The 19,037-nt window shown below is 41.4% G+C and overlaps 1 long non-coding RNA gene across 1 annotated transcript in view; it reads left to right on the top strand.

Annotated features, from left to right (window-relative positions):
* LOC110196053 (uncharacterized) overlaps positions 1-7,441 on the top strand; it is a 193,856-nt gene extending 186,415 nt beyond the window's left edge. Inside the window, exon 5 of the long non-coding RNA XR_013484905.1 lies at positions 5,451-7,441. This is a non-coding gene — a long non-coding RNA (uncharacterized LOC110196053). The remainder of the gene's footprint in view (positions 1-5,450) is intronic.
* Positions 7,442-19,037: the final 11,596 nt, after the last annotated feature.

Here is a 19,037-nt window from a genome sequence, read left to right as displayed (position 1 = left end):
CAGAAAAATATGTATGTAAAATATTCAAAATAAATACAAGCTCATTTTCAAATAGTAGTTGAAGGGAGCAAGTAAATCCTCATGTAGGAAACAACACCCGAGCTGAGCTTTGAAGAAAATTAGGGCTTCTAGGAGGTGGAGGTAAGGAGGGATGGCATTCATTCCTGGCAGGGGACCTCCAGCGCTGTGTAAATAAATAAAAAGGTGAGATTGGCTGAGCCACCGTGTGTGAAGGGGAATATTGCATAAGTCTGGAGAGGTAGGTTGGAACTAGATTGAAAAGAATTTTAAATGCCAAACAGAGTTTATATTTGATAGTGGAAGTAATGGGAAGTGATTTGAGCTTGTCAGTCAGGAAAGTGACATGGTCAGACTTCTGCTTTTGGAAAATCATTTTGGCAGTTGAATGGAGGATGAGATTAGAGAGAGGAGAAACAAGGCAGGAGAGGTAGCTTATTCCATGCTGTAATAGAAAAAAATTAAAAATAAATAAAAATAAATAAAGTGTTAGATGTCAGGGAAAAAAATAGGAAAAAAAAGCATCAGACTCAGAGTCAGGAGACCTGAGATTTAGTGTTGCCTTTAATACTTACTAGTCTTGTTACATGGGCAGGGCACATTTCTCTCAGTCTCTGTTGTCTGACTGGAAAAGTAGAGGTTATGCATGTTCTCCTTAACTCACAGACCTGTGGTGAGGAAGCCACTTATAAACTACAAATCCATGAGAGTGCAAGTTATTATTATTTCCATGGGGACACAATAGGAAATAGTTAACACTCATTCATTCAACAAATATTTACTAAGCATCTTCTACATGCATAGCTCTGTATTAGGTACTATGGTGCATCCAAAGAAGGCAGACAGTTTCAATCCTTGACAGGCTTATAGTCTTTCTTACGAAGGAGATAAGAAATATATACATGGAAAATTAAGTAACTGCAGAATAATAGTCAGCAAATGAATCTTCCTTACTTCCATCCCCTATGGCCAAGAGAAATCTTTTCTGCCCCACATTTTCTTTTCTTCTAATTAAATTAATTTTATTTTTAGTTTGTGAAATAAAACAAGCATTTCTATAACATAATAGAATAAAAAAAGTTGGTTGCACATGAAATTGAGAATCTATTACGTACAACACTTTATTCCTTTTAAATATATAATGAAGTTATCATATAAATTTCTTTTCTTTTTTTCCCTTTTTTCCTCCCCATCCCCCTGCCCTAAAGATGGCTATCATTAGACACAAAAGTGTGTATCATGTATATATGTATGTGTATATATGTATTATATATATGTATATATATATACACACACACACACACACACACACACACACACACACACACACACACATGTAAAACCATTTTATACATACCTCTAGTTATCATTTCTTTCTCTGGATGCAGATAGTGTGTTCCTTCATAGGTCAAAATGACTTAGTTACTCAAAGTTGTTCTTAACACAGTGTCGCTGTTATTGTATACAACGTTCTCTTGGTTTTGCTCATTTTGCTCTTCGTCGTTTTGTGCCAAGTCTAGCCATGTTTTTCTAAAGAATTTTCTACCCAACATTTTCTTAGAGAACTTTTTTCTGGGTCTCTCCTTTGCCCTTATCATATTCCATTTTATATCATAATCATTTGCATATGTTTTATAACCTCCCTATTTTATTTTCAGCTCCCTAAGGCCAACGACCGCGCTGTTTTTACCTATGTGTGCCCAGGGCCGCCCCAGAGCACCAGGCTTACTCAGTAGATGCTTAATAAATATTTGTTGACCTTACCTGAACTGAACTGAGCTGAAATGAACTGAAATGAGTGGCACAATGAGAGCACTAGAGCCTAGAAAGAGTGATTATGGTAGTCTGGGAGGCCTGGAAAGGCTTCATGGAGGAAGTGTGAGTTGAGATGGTCCTTGAAGGACAGGTAGAATTTATTCCAGAACATGGGGTAAAGACACAGGGGCTGGAGTGAGCCACTTTCAGGGGACTGGTAGGAAACCTGTTGAATGGAGCGGGAATTGTACGTTGGGCACTAGTGAGAGTTCAATTCAATTCCATTTAACCAACACATCCTATCTGCCTACTGGAGGCAAGGCGGCATGCTCGGTCCTGGGAGTAGAAAGCTAATTGTGATACAGACCCTGCTCTCCAGAAGCTTCCAATCTAAGTGATGAAGTAACAGTACAAAGAAGGGGGAGATAAGGGAAAAAGAGACCCAGGCAAAGTACAATAAAAAGTAGATAATACCTGTCCTCTTTCCCGGCCCCCTCTCGCCCCCCACCAGGAGATTAGATAGGATGCTATTCCATACAGCACACTGTGTTTGGCCCTGGGATAGAAGAGAAAGTCTAGCGTTCTTAGCTATGACATGGCCCCTGCCCTCCTGGAACTCATAGTTCAAAAGGCAAAGAGGAGTTTACTCATCCCCAGAAACTGATGCTAGCTCAGACAGGGAAATATCCACTGAGCATCTTTGAAGCCAAGTACATCTGGCCAGGGTTAGGTGAGGTTAAAAGTTGTAACCTTTGCTGGGACACCACAGGAGGTATATTTGGAAAGAACTGGCAAGATCTGTCTTGCCCAACTGTCTCATTGCTGGGTTCTCAGGGTCAAAGGCAATAATTACCTCCCCATGGCCCACAACACATTTTCTGCACTGGCAAAAGCTGCCAATAATACAGCTAGTATTTAAGAGCTGTACGGATCATTAAGATACCACCTGGGAGCAGTAATAATAATAATAGTTCCCTACATTAGTCCGTCATTTTAGAGTGTTCTGAGGCCTCCTTTGCACATCCATTACTGCACTTGGTCTTTATGACAACCCAGGGTGGGAAAAGTAGACAGGGATAATTATTTTCATTTAATACAGAGGAGAGAACTGAGGCCCAGAGAGATAGTTTCTTACCCACAATCACACAGCTTTTCAGGGGCAGAGTCGGGGCCAGAAGCCAGGCCTGCTGTGCTCTTTCCATAACACTGTGTCAATGACCTGTTTTCTCTGGCACTTCGAGTAAGGTATCTATTGTCCAGAATCAGCACTATTCTTAGGAAAACCTTATAGTTCTCATCTTGTGATTATAAACTCATGATCTGTTGATTTAAGAAGCAGAGATTCTTAGAGCCAGCAGGAACCTTCAATCAACCCTCTTCTTTTGCAAATGAAGCCCAGCAAATCTACCTAAGGTCATACAGTAATTCAGTAGCAAAGGCAACTTCGTGGCACTAATAATGAGGATTACTGTATTCTTATTTCTGCTGTTTTACAGATAGGGACTCTGGTGCAGAGATTTGCTTCCTACCATTACATGACAAAGCAGAGTCAGGATTAGGAACCAAATTCTCAGTTAAGGTGTTTTTACAGGGAAAAGGTCAATGCCTAACTCAAATTCTGAGATTAATTTCAGCCTCAGTGACTTTTGCTCACATTAAACATAAATTGATCCAATGTAAATCTTTTCCTTTTAGGCAAGCAGAGACATTATTCACCAGGAGGGCACTTTGCAAAGTCAAAACAATGGCGTCTGGTCCATCTAATTTCCAGAGGTTCCCATGGATCTGAGGTCACTTGGAAAAATTTCCTGGCACTTAAAAGGGTCTACTTCTGCAACTTATTTAAAGAGCCTCTTAAATTTCAAGTCTGACATTTGCTTAATGAAATAAGTGAAGCAATCTACCAGGTCCTTTTCTTTTTAGCTCTCCATGAGTCTTTCCTGATTGTGTCTGAAGGTCATAGAGCTGGAAGGCCCCTTAGAGGACAGCTAATTCAAACTCTCCATTTTACAGATTAGAAAAATGAGTCCCAAAGAAAGGAAATAATTTGTTCAAGGTCACGGCTGGGTAGTGTTATGTCTCAGGTTACCATCACAACTTTGGAAAAGAAACCACGGTGCACGGTGCAGCACAAAGATCTCCAAAACAGGGACCTAAATTCCAGTTCTAGATGCCAGAAAACCTAGGTGCCAGTTCTAGCTCTGCAATAAATGGCCTGGGTGATCCTAGGCAAGCCATCTCCCCTCTCTAGGCCTCAGTTTTTCCATCTGTAGAGTGAGAAGGTTGGATTTGATCCTGTCTAAGGCTTTCTCAGCTCTGACATTCAAAGACCCTTTGATAGAATGTCTGTTTCATCAAATAAGAGCATCATCTAACAGAATAAAAAGTCAGCTAAGAGACGTGATGGCCAGAGTTCTAGGCCCGGATCAGGAAAACCTGAATTCAAATTCTGCCTCAGATGTGTACTAGCTGTGTGACCCTGTGCAAGTCACTCAACCTCTGCGGGCCCCAGTGTCCTTATCTATGAAATGGGATTCTAATAACCCCCACCTCCCAGGCTTGCTTTGAAGGTCAAATGCAGTAATGTCAGTAAAGTGCTCTGCAAGCCTTGAATCACTGTGTCAATGCTAGCTATTAGTTTTATCAATAATATTGATGAGCATAGTAACAGGGGCTGCTGCTACTTGACCAGGAGCACCTACAAGTGGGAATCTTAAGTCGCAGAGTTGAAAAGACTTTCTGAGTTCATCCGATCTGGACTCTTTCTTTTAGAGGTGAGGAAACGAAAGCCTAGAGCAGCAAAATGAATTTCCAATTATCACACAGGTTGCAGGCAGCAAGGTCTCTGACTCCAAACGCAGTGTACTTTTGACGTCATTTTGGTCCTCTTTGAAAACAAAGGACACCAACTGACCAGTTTTCCATTACACCAGGTTATCTCTAGCCTATTTGAATGGATGCTTTATGAATCTACTGTTAAATAACCCAAGTAGATGGGCCTGTATTTGGTGTTTGCTTATCTGGATACATGGTGTCTCTTTCAATAGAACATGCAGTCCATAAGGGAAGGCACGGTTCAATTTTTGCCTTTATATCCCTAATCACCTAGCATAGTGCTTGGCACATAGTAGATAATAAATTAACTATTGAATAAACTTGACAAAGCACCTGAAGTTTTACAAAGGGGTTTCCCCACAACAACCCTGTGAGACAGGTAATGCAATGATTTCTATTCCCGTTTTACAGATGACAAAACCGAGGCTGGGGACAGAATAGCCATGGTAAAGTGGAATTTCATAGTTGGGATTTAAATCTAGTTCCTGACTTTGATTCAAGAATTCTTCCCTCTCTACCATGCTGCCTCATGAGCTCAGCAGGAAATTTTTTTTCTTTTTCTTTTTGTCTTTAATGTAACTACTTATCCTTTTCTGAAAAGTCAGCTTTCTAAGGTGACTCGACCCTTTCACAGATTCGTGGAATTGAGCCTCTGTTCCTTATCGTGCAGTGTTTCTGAATTCTAAGAAACACTTCTGTCATCTAAGCAGCAGTGTTTTTGTTAGAGTTGAAGTTTACCGGCTGCACTCCTGAAGGACATTTTTCACCTCTTAAAATGAAGTTAGATGAATTTTGAAGGCCGAGAGCTTTAAACTTTTTTTTTCATGTTGCTCTCTTCACAGCCTGCAGCTATCCCTCACTGTAAAAGGGAAGCTTGTGAAACAAGAAGAAGAAGCCCAAACTTCCCACATCAAAAGACTCACCATCAGAGATGCAGTAACAACTGGGTAGCCCGGAGAGTGCAGCCAATGATGACCATTCTCTTTGTAATACGGACCGATGGGATCCCTCTTAGGGAGCCTGACTCTGGGAAAGCTTTTCAGCGTACCTTTACATCCCAAGGAAGCTCTGGGCAGGGGGTTGAGGAATGTTGGAGGGGAAATGCTCTCTGTTCTCTGGTCTACAAGTCTTTGTTCCTAGCCTGACCAGAGAAAATAGTTGGGCCAAGAGGCTCAAACATTTGGCTTAGGGAGTTCACATCAAAGGCCCACCACGGGTGTTATGAATGAACAGTGCTTGCTGCAGGTCTTTTTAAAGTTTTCTTTTTAATTGTGAACTTTATCATCCACAAATACAAACATTTAATATGAAAATGAATAAGAAAGAGATATATAAGAAACTGCAAACTGTTAGTTTGTTTTTTAATAATGTCTCTAAACATATCTCTATGCACATACATATATACACATTTATACACCTGTACACATATATGTGTATGTATATATATATGTATGTATGTATGTATGTATGTATATATGTGTGTATGTATGTATATATGTATATACACATACTAGGTGATGCAGTGGATAGAGCTCCAGGCCTGAAGTCAGGAAGACTCATCTTTCTGAGTTCAAATCTGGCCTTAGACACTTACTAGCTGTGTGACCCTGGGCAACTCACTGCACTGTGTTTGCCTCAGTTTCCTCATCCATAAAATGAGCCAGAGAAGGCAATGGCAAACCACTCCTGTATCATTGCCAAGAAAACCCCAGACAGGGCCACTGAGAGTCAGACGTGATTGAAACAACTGAATGGCTCTACATTTTCACAGAGTATCTAGTACATGGTGGGCACTTAAATGTGTTGCACACTTGATGTGATCTTTGCAGCACAAGCCATAACACTAGACTGAACTTAGGGACGCCTCTGCTCAACATGACGAAAACAAAAAGGGAAGAAACCTAGGACCGAGCACCAGTGGTTCTGAATCTGTGGTCCATAGGCCAGCTCTGACTGGTCTCCCCTGTGCCTGCCCCATTCACTCCTCCCATAAGCCCCTCTCTACCAAGTCTAGGCCAGTTTTTGTTTGCACATGCACTAGGCTCCTTTCTATGATCTGGTTCCAATAAACATTAAATATTTAGTAAGGGTGCCTGGGCAATCAAAGGACCCTGGCCCTGACCATTTGTGGCAGGCTTAGCATGGCAGGCGAGTCTGAGGGAACTCCCAGCCGACGCCAGGTTTTGCCTGTACTCTCCGTCATCCACATGACCCACAATGCACTGTTCTCCCTACAGGAAGCCAGATCAGATGCTGAAATGAGGCTGGGGAGAGTGTTTGCCAACTCCAAGCTGCCAACTCACACTCGTGACCCTCCCCCATGATGGAAACCCACCGCTGCTCTTCTGCCTCCTCCATGGACTCCTACTTAGTTCAGCACTACTTCCAAAGTCATATTCTCTTTTCTTGAACATTTCCTTCACCATCGTTTTAGATCTATTCCTAAAGGAGAAAGTGACCCAAATGAGTAACAGAATTTCCTGATGAATAAACTGACTCATCCTAAAGATTGTTGCATAGAAAATCGTAGGCTCATAGACTGTCAGTTGGAAGAAACCTATTACAGCATGTATTGTCATACCTTAAAGGAATCTAGTATCTTTTCTACTAAATTATACTTTCTTGGTCCTATTTCTTCTTTGAGCCTTTCTTTTACCCAATATAAGTTTTGTTTCTTTTTTAAATTATCCTTTTGTCGAATCCTCTACTATTCTAGAATCTAGAGCAGCAAAGGTCCTTAAAGATTGTCTAAATCAACCCCTTTATTTTACAGATGAGGTAACTAAGGCATAAGGCAGCTATATGGCTCAGTGGATAGACTGCCCACCTTGGAGTCAGGAAGACCTGAGTTCAAATCTGGCCTCAGATACTCACTAGCTGTGTGACGATGGCCAAGTCACTTAACCTTGTTAGCCTCAGTTTCCATATCTGTAAAAAGAGCTGGAGTAGGAAATGGCAAACCATTCCAATAGCTTTGCCAAGAAAACCCCAAAAGGGTTCATGAAGAATTTGACATGACTGAAAAACAACTGAACAAAAAATCCAGCACAGAGGAGGAAACTGAGAACCTATTTGTTTACAAAACCCTTCTCTTCTCTGAGAAGACTTAAAATGTTTAGCCAAAGGAAGGGAAAACTTAAGGGAGATATGACACTTGGCTTCTTCAAGCTAAGGTCTTTCCCTAAGATCTCAGTTTATCTGAGGCAGCACCCATTCAGTAATTAAAGTCCTATAATAGCATGAGAGGAGAGGGGAGGGCCATTATAAAATAAATCCAGAAATGCATGACGGTACTAAATTACAAAGGGCTTTGAATTCCAGGGAAAGCTGCTTGAACTTTATTTGGTAGAGTAGGGAACCCCTCATCACTTATGCGTGGCATAGAATGACCAGATTCATGCAGAAGAAAGATTATTTTGCCAGTTGTATAAAGACTAGCTTGGGCAGGTGGTAGGAAGACCTGTCAGGGCTAAATTTCAGGAAGTGGGAGATAAGGAGGGCCTAGATTGGCCCAATGGTAGTGGGAATAGAGAAGAGGCAACAGATGGGAGAATTGTTAGGAAAGTAGAACCTAGCCAGCATTTGGGAATGGTTTGAATAGGAGGAATTAAAAAACGAAATGTATCTGAGCAGGTTTTGATGATGTTCAAATGAACAGTTAAAAAAAAAAGTTTACCTGTTTGTCATACTTAGGAAGTCATTCCATGTGACTAAATTAAAGAGAACTAACCCAAGATGGGTAGGAGGAGCTGCCCCAGGATCATAATGATGGAAATAGGGCCAGGTCACTATTGCACATGGCGGGGAGAATCTGAGACTTAAGTGTGGGTTCACCTACGTCATGATGAACAAGCGTGTCACTTGGGGTATGTAAACAGTTACATAGGCAGCCCTAACTTTGAGTCTAAGAGAGGCCCAAACTATTCCAACTTCATAGAGCTTCAGAGTTGGGAGAAGCCTGAGAAGGGGACTCGTCTAACCTAGACCCTCTATGACACCCTGGGCAAGTGGGCATTCAGGCCTCTGCTTGAGAATCTCCCATGTGGGAGAATCCACTTCTTCCCGAGACAACTCATACCATTCTGGGATGGCCCAAATTGTTAGGAATTTTTCCTCATGTTGAGGAAGTCTGTCTTCCTACAACTTGATAAGCTGCAATGGAAAAGGGGGAACATCTGCTTTCACTGCCCCTAGTTCTCAGTCAGTCAGTCAACAAGTCTTTATTAAGTGCTTACCCTGTGCTTGGCTAAAAAGAAAAAAGAGTCACAAAGAGTCAGACAGGACTGAAAAAAATGACTAAATAACAACAAATGTCCCAGGCACTGTGTTAAGGGTTGGGAATATAAGCATAAGCGGAAAGAAAGTCAGTCCTTGCTTTCAAGGCCTTCACATTTTAACTGGGAAGATAGCACATAAAAGGAAGCTGCAGGGGAGGTGGGGCAGGGAGGAGGTGAATGTACCCAGAGTACATGGTAGAGAAAGACTGGTGAACAGCCTAGAGAGGGAGCAAGGGTCTGAGAGGAGCCATCCAATCAGAGGGAGAGGCTGAAGGGGCAGAAGATACTTTCAATGTATGAATTTCAGGGCTGGAATGAGCTTCCAGGATAAAGAGGTTGGGGGGACCTACTGGAGGAAGTCTGGAATGTTGCCCAGAGGGAAATGAAGGCAATCTAGCAGCCAGACCTCTACAACCATACAGAGCAAATATAATCACTCTGAAACTTGGCCTGAGTGCCTGCCTTCAATGAAGGCTCTGGAAGGAGCCATCCAATCTGAAGGAGAGGCTAAAGGGGCAGAGGCTTGTAGATGTTCATCATTTCCTTCCAATATTTATGGGAAAGCAAGATGGAGCAGTGGAGACAGTGCCAGACCTAGAGTCAAGAAAACCTGAGTTCAAATCTGGACTCGGGTGCTTCCTATCATCATGACCCTGGGCAAGTCACTTCACCTCCGCTTGCCTCAGTAAACATCTGTAAAACAGGCATAGTAATAGCACTTAACCTCCCAGGGCTTTTGTGAGGATCAAATGGGGGTAATAATTATAAAGCGCTTACTTAGCCCAGTACCTGACTGACACATAGTAAATGCTATATAAGTGTTAGCAATTCTTGTTATCCAGTCTACTAATTCTATCTCATTTCTAAAACTGATCCTCCCATGGCATAGTCCCCAGTTCCTTCACCGTAAATACTTAGCACCTTCAGTTTCATCTCATCCCATTTGTCAGTCTACCATAGGATAATAGATCACAGCTTTAGGACTAAAAGGGCCCTTCGTGGTCATAAAGTCTACTCCTGAGATACACAGAGATTAAGGGACGTGACCAGGCCGCACAGAGGAGGGCCTGTCTTCTCCCCACTCACACCACCCGAGTGTGACCCTCATTGCCTCTCACCCGGCCTATTGCGGTAGCCTTCTAACCTGTCTTCTTGCCTTAAGTCTTTCCTCCAAAACAGCCTCTGCACCAAAGCTAAAACATACATATCCAGTGTGAGTCCTCCATAAACTCAGTGGTTTCCTATTACCTCCAGCATCAAATACAACCTCTGCTCTTCGGCATTTAAATCTGTCCACAAAATGGCCCCTTCACGCATTCCCACTCTTCTTATGCGTTATTCTCTTTGACTTACTCAATGGCCCAGCCACTCAGGACTTGCTGCTCCTCTCACATGACGCCCGACGTGTGTCTCCATGTCTTTGCTGCATCTGTCCCTCATGCCTGGAATGCTCTCCCTCCTAACCTCCCACACTTAGGATCCCAGCTTCCTCGAAGACTCAGCTCTAAAGCCTCCTCCTGCAGGCAGCCTCTCTCAGCCCCCAGCTCCTGGTGCTCCCCGTCTCTCAGACCTAGAACATAAGCTCCATGAGGGCAGAAGATCTTTTTGCATTTTCTTTGTCTCAATAGCATTTAGTACAATTCCTGGCATGCCATAAGTGCATAATAAATGCTTCCTGGCTGGTTGGTTAAGCCGCAGGGCCAGTATCTAAACCCAGGTATTCTGACTCGAAAGACAGAAAGGAAGCGGGGAGGTGAGGGGGAAGGTCGCCAGTTTCCTACTATGACACACTCCTTTCCTAAAATGGGTGTCTAGAATGAGTCGCCCTAGCTTTCTAGTAAGCAGACCCATGGCAGATATCTCCCTTTGCTCAAATGCCCAAATACAAAAGCAAACAGGTATGACTTCTGAGCCCTGTGTTCCTGTCCAGAATATCTTGAGATAAAGTAACTACATTTCTAACCTGTTCATGTAGGACGGGCGGCTGAGGGCACAGGGAAGAAGGCATGGCCACTCTGAGTTCAGTTCAACTCAACAATCAGTATCAAAAAGCTTTTACTCGTGAAAACACCTACAGTGTAAGGAGCATTGAACCGGACACTTGGGAAGACACGAGGTTTAGGTAAGACAGGGTCCCCGTCCTCGTGGGGTTTTCAGTCTAATAAGCACGCGCGCGCGCACACACACACACACACACACACACACACACACACACACACACACACACAGATAACTGTAATAGAAGAATCCCAAAGCCCTCAGGTTCATAGATTTATAGCAGGAAGGGATCTTCAAGAGCATCTAAGTAAGCCACTTCCCTCATGTTATAGGTGAAGAAAGTGGCGTCAGATGTAGAGTCAGGAGGACCTAGTGTTAAAACCTGCCTCAGGTATGTACTAATTGTATGACTCTAGGAAAGTCACCTTAGCTCTTTGTGTTACAGTTTCTTCATCTTCTGAGGTCTCTTCTGTGGGCACCTAGGCAGAGCACCAGGCCTAGAGTCACCAAGACCTGAGTTCAAATCTGGCCTTAGATACTGTGTGACCCTAGGCAAGTCACTTAATCCTGTTTGCCTCGGTTTTCTCCTCTGTAAAATGAGCTGGAGAAGGAAATGGTAAACCATTCCAGTATCTTTGCCAAGAAAACCCCCAATGGGGCCCTGTGAAGCGTCAGACGCAACTGAAACTCAACAACAACAATCCTATTCTTTAAACCCTCACTGACACTGCAAAGCTCAAACCTCTATTCCAGTGTTAGTTATTATCATTATAATATCGTGATACCTAAGATGTAAAGGCAAAAAAAAAAACCCCACATTCCTTCTGTGCTAATAAATTAAGAAAAAAGAAATCTTCACCGTGTCTTAGTCCCTCTGCTAGGAGGCATTCATTAAGCATTAGGATGACAAATACCTACAAGAACATAACTCACTGATAGCAGCCAGCATGACATCATAAAGAGCAAATTGTGCCAAACCAATTTAATTTCCTCTGACAGAGTGGTGGGCCTTGTAGATAACACTGGAGGAACAGAAATAATCAATTTTGCTATTTTGAAGGGCCCCAAAAACAACTCTGCAGGATCGCACAGGGCAAAGGTGCTCTACTGCACACAAATCACCCCCTTCCTTTTAGCATATGGTGGGAGCCTTGACCCCATATTCCAGAATTCAGATCCTTTCAAAGTGGAGGAGAAGTGTTACATTTGGGCATCAGGAAGGAGGCTGATTTTGTTTACGATGATTCTCTCAACAAAAAGTGAATGGAATCCAATATGGAACACTTTCTTAGTAAGCGAGAGGTTGTAGAGTCATACTCTGAAAGGTCTTAGAGTCAGAGATTTAGAGGTCAAAGGGACCTTAAGGGTCATCTGGACTTCTAGATCAAACCCCTCATTTCACAGGTGGTAACAATGAGGCCCAGGGCAGTGAAGTGGCTGTCCCTAGGTCAGATAGAAAGTACAATGCAGAACTGTGATGTGAACCCTGTCTTCCCGGGTCCAAGTTCTGTATTTTTCTCCAGTATCATGACAGTGAATTCAGCATATATTTAATGAGTATATACTGTATTCAGGTGCTGTTTCACCATACCATTAGAGTAAACATGGCTGTTATTACAGTTGCTCCAGCAATGAAAAGAGGGGCACTGTTTTCCCCAAAACCTGGCATGTTTTCTACTCACTACACCACAATCTTTCCCTAAAGATTTGGTGTGCAGGCTTCCAGGTAAAGACTGGTTTAACATTGTTCTTTGTCTGTCTTAAGGAATCTCAGAAGCACAGAATCACAATCGAAAGGGCCTTCCTAAGTCAACTCATCGGAACCCTAACAGCGGGAATCCTCTTTACAATCTCACACAAAAGCAATCCTCCAACAGGCACTTGAAGACCGCCAGAGACAGTGGTGACTCTGCCTCCTCCCCAGGGACAGCTCTGATCGCTGAGTTCTTCCTTTTGTGGAGGCAGAAGCTTTCTTTCTCAAACTTCCACCCATTGTCTCTAGTTGTGCCCTCCCGCACTGAGCAGAACAAGTCCAGCCTCTCTTTGGCAGCACACACTTACAAATATCTGAAGAGCATCTGGTCTTCTCTGAGTTTTTGCTTTTTCGGGATAAACATCTCAAATGACATCAGTCGATTCTCCTGCAGCTTTGGTATTAGCCCATTCGCCATCCTGGTGACCTTTTCTCTAGACTCCTTACAGTTGGATGCCTTCCCTGCCTTGGTTGTGCTTCTGACCCTCGGGACAGATCCACAATTCCCTCTCTCATCCCCCTTCTGCTCCCTTTTTATGTGTTGTCTCCTCCCATTAGAATGTAAGCTCCTGGAGGGCAAGAACTGTCACTCTTTTTGCTTGTATTTGTATCCCCAGCACTTGGCACAGTGCCTGGCACATAGTAAACACTTAATAAATATTTGTTACCTGCCTAGATTCTTCTTCCAAGTGCACGATCTCTGGTGTTTTGGTTTTCTTTTAAAAATACCATTAAGTCTCCTGAAAAACATATATTTCTTTGCCATCATATTCTTTGATTATGTATTTATTTATTCAACCAAAGCTTGCTCTGCATGATTTTCTTCAAATTATCAATCATCTGATTGCACAGTATCTTATGATACTCTTAAGAACTTGTCACATTCTAGTATGTGTTATGTTTACCTGTGCCCACATTTAATCACTACTAGATTGTATGTATCTTGAGAGCAAGGAATAAATTCTCTTTACCTCTTTATTTCTCACAGTGCCTAGCATGATAGTTGCTTAATAAATGCTTGTTGAATGAATGGCCAAGAACCAAGATGGAAACAGTATATTGAATGGAACCCCATAGAAGTTGCAGGTCCCATAGAAGGGAAGGTCTCAAACAGACAGCTTCTTGACATGTTTTCCATTTTGTAGTAGAATTTTTTCAGTGATAGCATGTAGAGGAATGAGATTATGATCTCTCTTCTAAAGGTTCTGCCCTTTGGGCCAAAACACTTCCATTTTCACTCCTATCCAAAATATCTTTCATCTCCATTGTCCTTTACAAGATGATTATTCTATTCAATACAATTCAGCATTTATTAGGTCTCTACTATGTGCAACACAGTGTGTAATTTGATGCTGCAGATACATAAACAGAATAATTCCTGACTAAAGGAATATCTAGGGAGCTTATATTTAATATACATGCATATTAAATATAGTATAAAATATATGCAGTGTAATTTCAAGAGGAAGAAAGTACTAATAAGAACTCTGATGTTGTTAATTATCTCCTTTCAAGAGACACAATATGATGGAGAAATCTAGTTTAAGAGTCTAGTAGACCCGGTTTTAAGTCCTAGAATTGGAATGGAATAAAACGAAGCACTCCTAGACCACATAACATTTTACAAAATGAAAATTCCTTAACAAGAGCATGGGAAGGATATGCAGCAAAGACACAGTGTTGGTTTAGTTCTCCTTGTCTCCATGTGGAAATGTGTCGGGTATGTTGACTTATAAAGCTGCAACAACTTATGTTCTGGGCTCTTTATGCCTTGGGTCAAAGATTGGCAAACTACTGGGAAATCCATTCACCAGCTAAGAACAGTTTTTTTTTACATTTTAAAATAAAGTTTCGTTGCGTTTAACAATGTAAAAAAACCCAACAAAACAAAACCATTTGTAATTCATTTAGGTTGCTGACTCCTATCCCTAGTCAACATATTGTGCCTTAGTCTCCTACCAGACTAATTAAGTTTCAATTCCTTTTAAGGAAAAAAAAAACAACCCTAACCTCATCTATAGGGTTTAGTAGATGTTAGAAAATTAGAGTAGCTTATGTAGCATAAGTAGTGCTCCTGACTCAGTTGTATTATTAGATGTCATTCCCTGGTTGGCTGGCTTACTCCTTAGCTTGAATCTTTGGATCAGTCTTTTCTAGCGTAGCCCACTTTCCTTTCTGAATCGCTCATCTCTAGTTCTCCTTTACCTTCAACTGTGCTGCCTGTAAAGGCCAAGTCCAAGGTGTGATTCAGGCATAAACTAGATGTGACCCAATCTGTCATACTCATATGCTGTAACTCATATAGCCATCCTACATATGGAGTAAGGGTATTTAAGTCAGTCAGTCAATTAACATTTATTGAGCACTTACTATGTGCCACTCACTGTGCTAAAGCACTGAGGAGAAAGAAAGACAACTCCAGCCATCGGCAAACTCACATTATAACGGGAGAAGACAACACCTAAAATAAAGCTGACAAGTGAGTGTGACGGATGGGACAAACGTGCCCACTGGGGATAAAGCAGAGAATTCTGAAGTTCAGTCCAGAGAGAAATGAAATAGGACTTCTCTGGACGCTTTCTTTGAATGGAGGTTCTGGAAGGAGCCATCCAATCAGAAGGAGTGACTGCGGGGCTGAAGGGCACAGATATCCCTCCCACATCCCAGGGCAGGGATGTGTGTCAAGGGTGCAGTGTTCCTGTGATCTAGCCAATCTGGGTAAACATTTTTAGCTCTCCCTTCCTACCAGAGAAGAAACTGAAGTTTTTTCTTTTTCTTTCATGGTGTGTTTATAGTATCTCATTGTAAAATTTGAATTAAGTATTTGATCATAGGCTCTGTGTTGTCTGCTGGCCTTTGCGTGTTGTCTGCAGCTTCCACAAAACTCCCCCCCAGATTCCCACTTAATTCCTTATGCCTACCCGCAATATATCAAAACCACGATGGGGAAAGTTGAGATGTGGAAGGGATAGCTATACTTCCAAACTATGAATTCCAGGGTTGCTGTGAGAGTTTCAGAATAACAATGGGGGCTTGGTAGAGGAAGTTCATATGTCATCAAGAAGACATTATCAAAACCTCCGATGTGGTGTCAATGGAGATATTTATGCTTTCAAAAAGGAATAGCTTCAATACTGGAATGAAGGCCGCTTCCTTTAAACTTGTCGACCTAAGGCCCCTCCTGGTTAATTGCTTTTCCTTCTTTCTTACACAAATACTAAATTCTCCCTCTAGGCCAGGACTAGCTTTGCATATACACAATACAGCACAAGACACCACAGCGTAGCACACACATAACATAGCACGATACAGTACAATAAACACTTAGGAAATATGACTTGCATTGAATTGAACTGAACTGCATTGTGACTGATACGTCTTAATGGTGGCTTTCCTTTGCCTTTGCCACCCATTCCTCATGGCAGATTACAAGTTGTCACGAGCTTTGCCCAAACACTGAATCCATATATTACAAATGATTAGAGTTCAACAATCCCACTAAGCTAGCAGTCCTGGAAGGAGGCAGTGTGGGGAGAGTGGAAAGATTACTGGGCCTGGAGTCAAGAAATCTGGGTTCGAATCTTGCCTTTTCCACTTCCTAGTTGTATGACCTTGAGCAATTTGCTTCTTGTCTATGAGCTGCATTTTCTTCTTCTGCATAAGGGGAGTTTGGCCTGGAGATCACCAAGGTTCTCTCTAGCCTTACATTTTGTACTTCTGAGAAAAGCTGATAATCAAACAGGCTTAGGTCTTTCAACTGTAACTGAAGAAACATTCTCAGAAAGTTCTCTCTTCCTTTGCAGCATGGCCAGGATTTGGTGGCTTTCCTGAGATTTTTCTAATCCATATGAATTTTACATAAGAGGCAACATATAGATCAATAAACAGACTTGGTGCCAGGAAGAACTGGGTTTGAATGCCTCTTCAGGAGCTAATTGGCTGTGTGACCCTGATCAAGTCACTTAGCCTTTCTCAGCCTCAGTTTGCTCAGCTGTAAAGATATAGATCATAATGCCTATGGTGCTTCATTCACAGAATGGTTGAGAAGAATAAATGAGATAATATAGGTAAAGCACTCTGTGAACCTCAAGGCCTATTACAAATGTCAGTTAGTATGATCATTATCCTGCTGTTATTTGTTCATATTTAATGTTCCTTGACCTATTAATTAACAATATTGGGATGTAAACTTATCTTCTGTACATTCACTGAAATCTCACTAGAGGCTCACTGAGAATGAAATGCTCTTCAGGACCATCATTGCTATGGTGATGATGCTTGTTAGCACCTCTTTGTGAATGAAACACAGTACGGCATGGTGGACCTTCAGGGACAACATGGAATCAACACACAGATGTCAATAAAAATGGAAATTTTGAGCCAGAGTATTTCTTTAATCGAAGAAAATTAGATTTGTTGCAACATATATCTGTATAGTTAAGTCATATAGTCAAGTCATCTTTATGTAATGGCTAGAGTAAAACATTAAATTTGTAAGAATGAAGGAACTAAAAGAACTTCAGGAATTATTGGATCTGTTATGTTAACATGGAAGTATGGCAAAAATGTGCCTTGCAAGCCATAAGGTCTCCATTTTCTTTACAGATCCCTTGATTGCTAAAGAAAGTAAGGCCCTTTCTTACAAGGATCTAGGTATAGGCTCGTAGAAATGACCTCAGAAAGCCATATAGTCCAATCCTCTCTTTTTATAGGTGAAGAGCCTGAGGTCCAAGGAGTTTAAGTGACTTGCCTAGAGTCACACAGCTATTAAGTATCTGAGGTGGCATTAGAACACTGTTCTTTCTGATTCTAAGTCCAGCATTCCATCCTCTAATCTACGCTGCCTTGGTTCTATATTAGAAATCTTTCCTTGAAGCTATACAATCAGATAATGCATCTCTTTGTTGAATTGCCACCCATCCTTCAAAGGCTAACTCAGGCATCACCTGTTCCATTCAGACTTCACCAATCCATCCCAGTCAGTAATGACTCTCCTTCTCAGATTTTGCATAGCTCTTTGCTAAGAACTCTCTAATGTACTTACTTTGTACTACTGTATAGTATAGCCATCTGTGTATATGTTCTATCTCTCCACTAGATCATAAGTTCCATGAGGAAAGGGAGTGTGTCTTACCTCAACTTCCTATCTCTTCCAGTGTCTAGCATAGTGCTTTTCCACTTAGAGGTGTGTTTACACCTCTACACAGCTAACTCTTCCCAAACTATCACTTTTCCTGGACACATGGCTTCTTACTCAACTCTCCTGAGGTATCCTCTGTCTTCTTCTGCTCTCTAGAGTTTCTCATAGCTGCTCCCAATAGTCTTAAACTTCCGGCTCTGAAGTCTGCTTCAGGCTCTCCCAGGCAATTCTTCTCAAACCTTTCCTCCTTTTCCCCTCAGCTCCTATGTTTTATCACACCAGTTCTCTCCTCCCATTTTCATGCATCCAGACTTTCATTGGCACTCATCCAGCTAGGACCCTTGGGAAGGTTTCAGTCAATGAAGCCTAGATCATTGTAAACATTTTTATTTCTAAAAATAAATTTATAATATGGTCACTCCTGCACTATTCATTTGGGGTTGCTCTCAAATTTACATATGTTTGGAGAAAGATCAGTCCTGGGTCTGACATCTTTTAGCACTTTTGTCATTTATTTGAATGATGGAAAATTAATCATGCTCATTAAATCCATAAGCAACCCTTAGTTCATGTAAGTCTTCAAATATACTGCTTGGAACTTATCTGACCTGATTTTCACTCTGTTCCTTACTATTTCTTTAATAACATGCTTGTATGTATGTCATATTCACTTTGAATTCTGTTCTTGTCTAGCATTCTGTAACCTTTCTTGAGTAGAGTTCACATAGATTTAATGAACATGGTGCTTTTCCATCATTCAAATAAATGACAAAAATGTTAAATGATGTCAGACCTAGGATTGACCTTGGAGTAAAAACTCCCCCTTCTTCATAAGTATTTAAGTCTGAAAATAACCTAAAAGTAAATCATAACATAAAGTTTTAGAAATAAAAATGCCAAAATATTTATAGCATTACTCTTTGTAGTAGCAAAGATCTAGAAACAAAATAAATGCCCATTGATTGGGGAATAACTAAAAGAGCTGGGGTAATAATGATTACGATATAGAGTAGCTTACAAAGGCATGAACCGATGCAGAGTCAATAAAGCAGAACAAGGAAAATAATATGTACAATTACTACAACAAAGCAAATGAAAAGAACAACAATAGCAAAACAGTTGAAATTGAATGCCATTAAATTATAATGACCAAACTTTCTGCCAAAGAAGAGATAGAAGAAGGTGTTTCCTTTCCTTTGGTGCAGAAGTGTGGCATTATAGTTACAGACAACAATAGATGTCAGATTTTTGCAATGTGTTG

This window comes from Phascolarctos cinereus, unplaced genomic scaffold (genome assembly GCF_003287225.1).
Source record: "Phascolarctos cinereus isolate Bilbo 61053 unplaced genomic scaffold, phaCin_HiC Scaffold_2;HRSCAF=192, whole genome shotgun sequence".
Classification (NCBI taxonomy): Eukaryota; Metazoa; Chordata; class Mammalia; order Diprotodontia; family Phascolarctidae; genus Phascolarctos; species Phascolarctos cinereus.
This window is presented reverse-complemented; position numbering and strand designations above follow the sequence as displayed.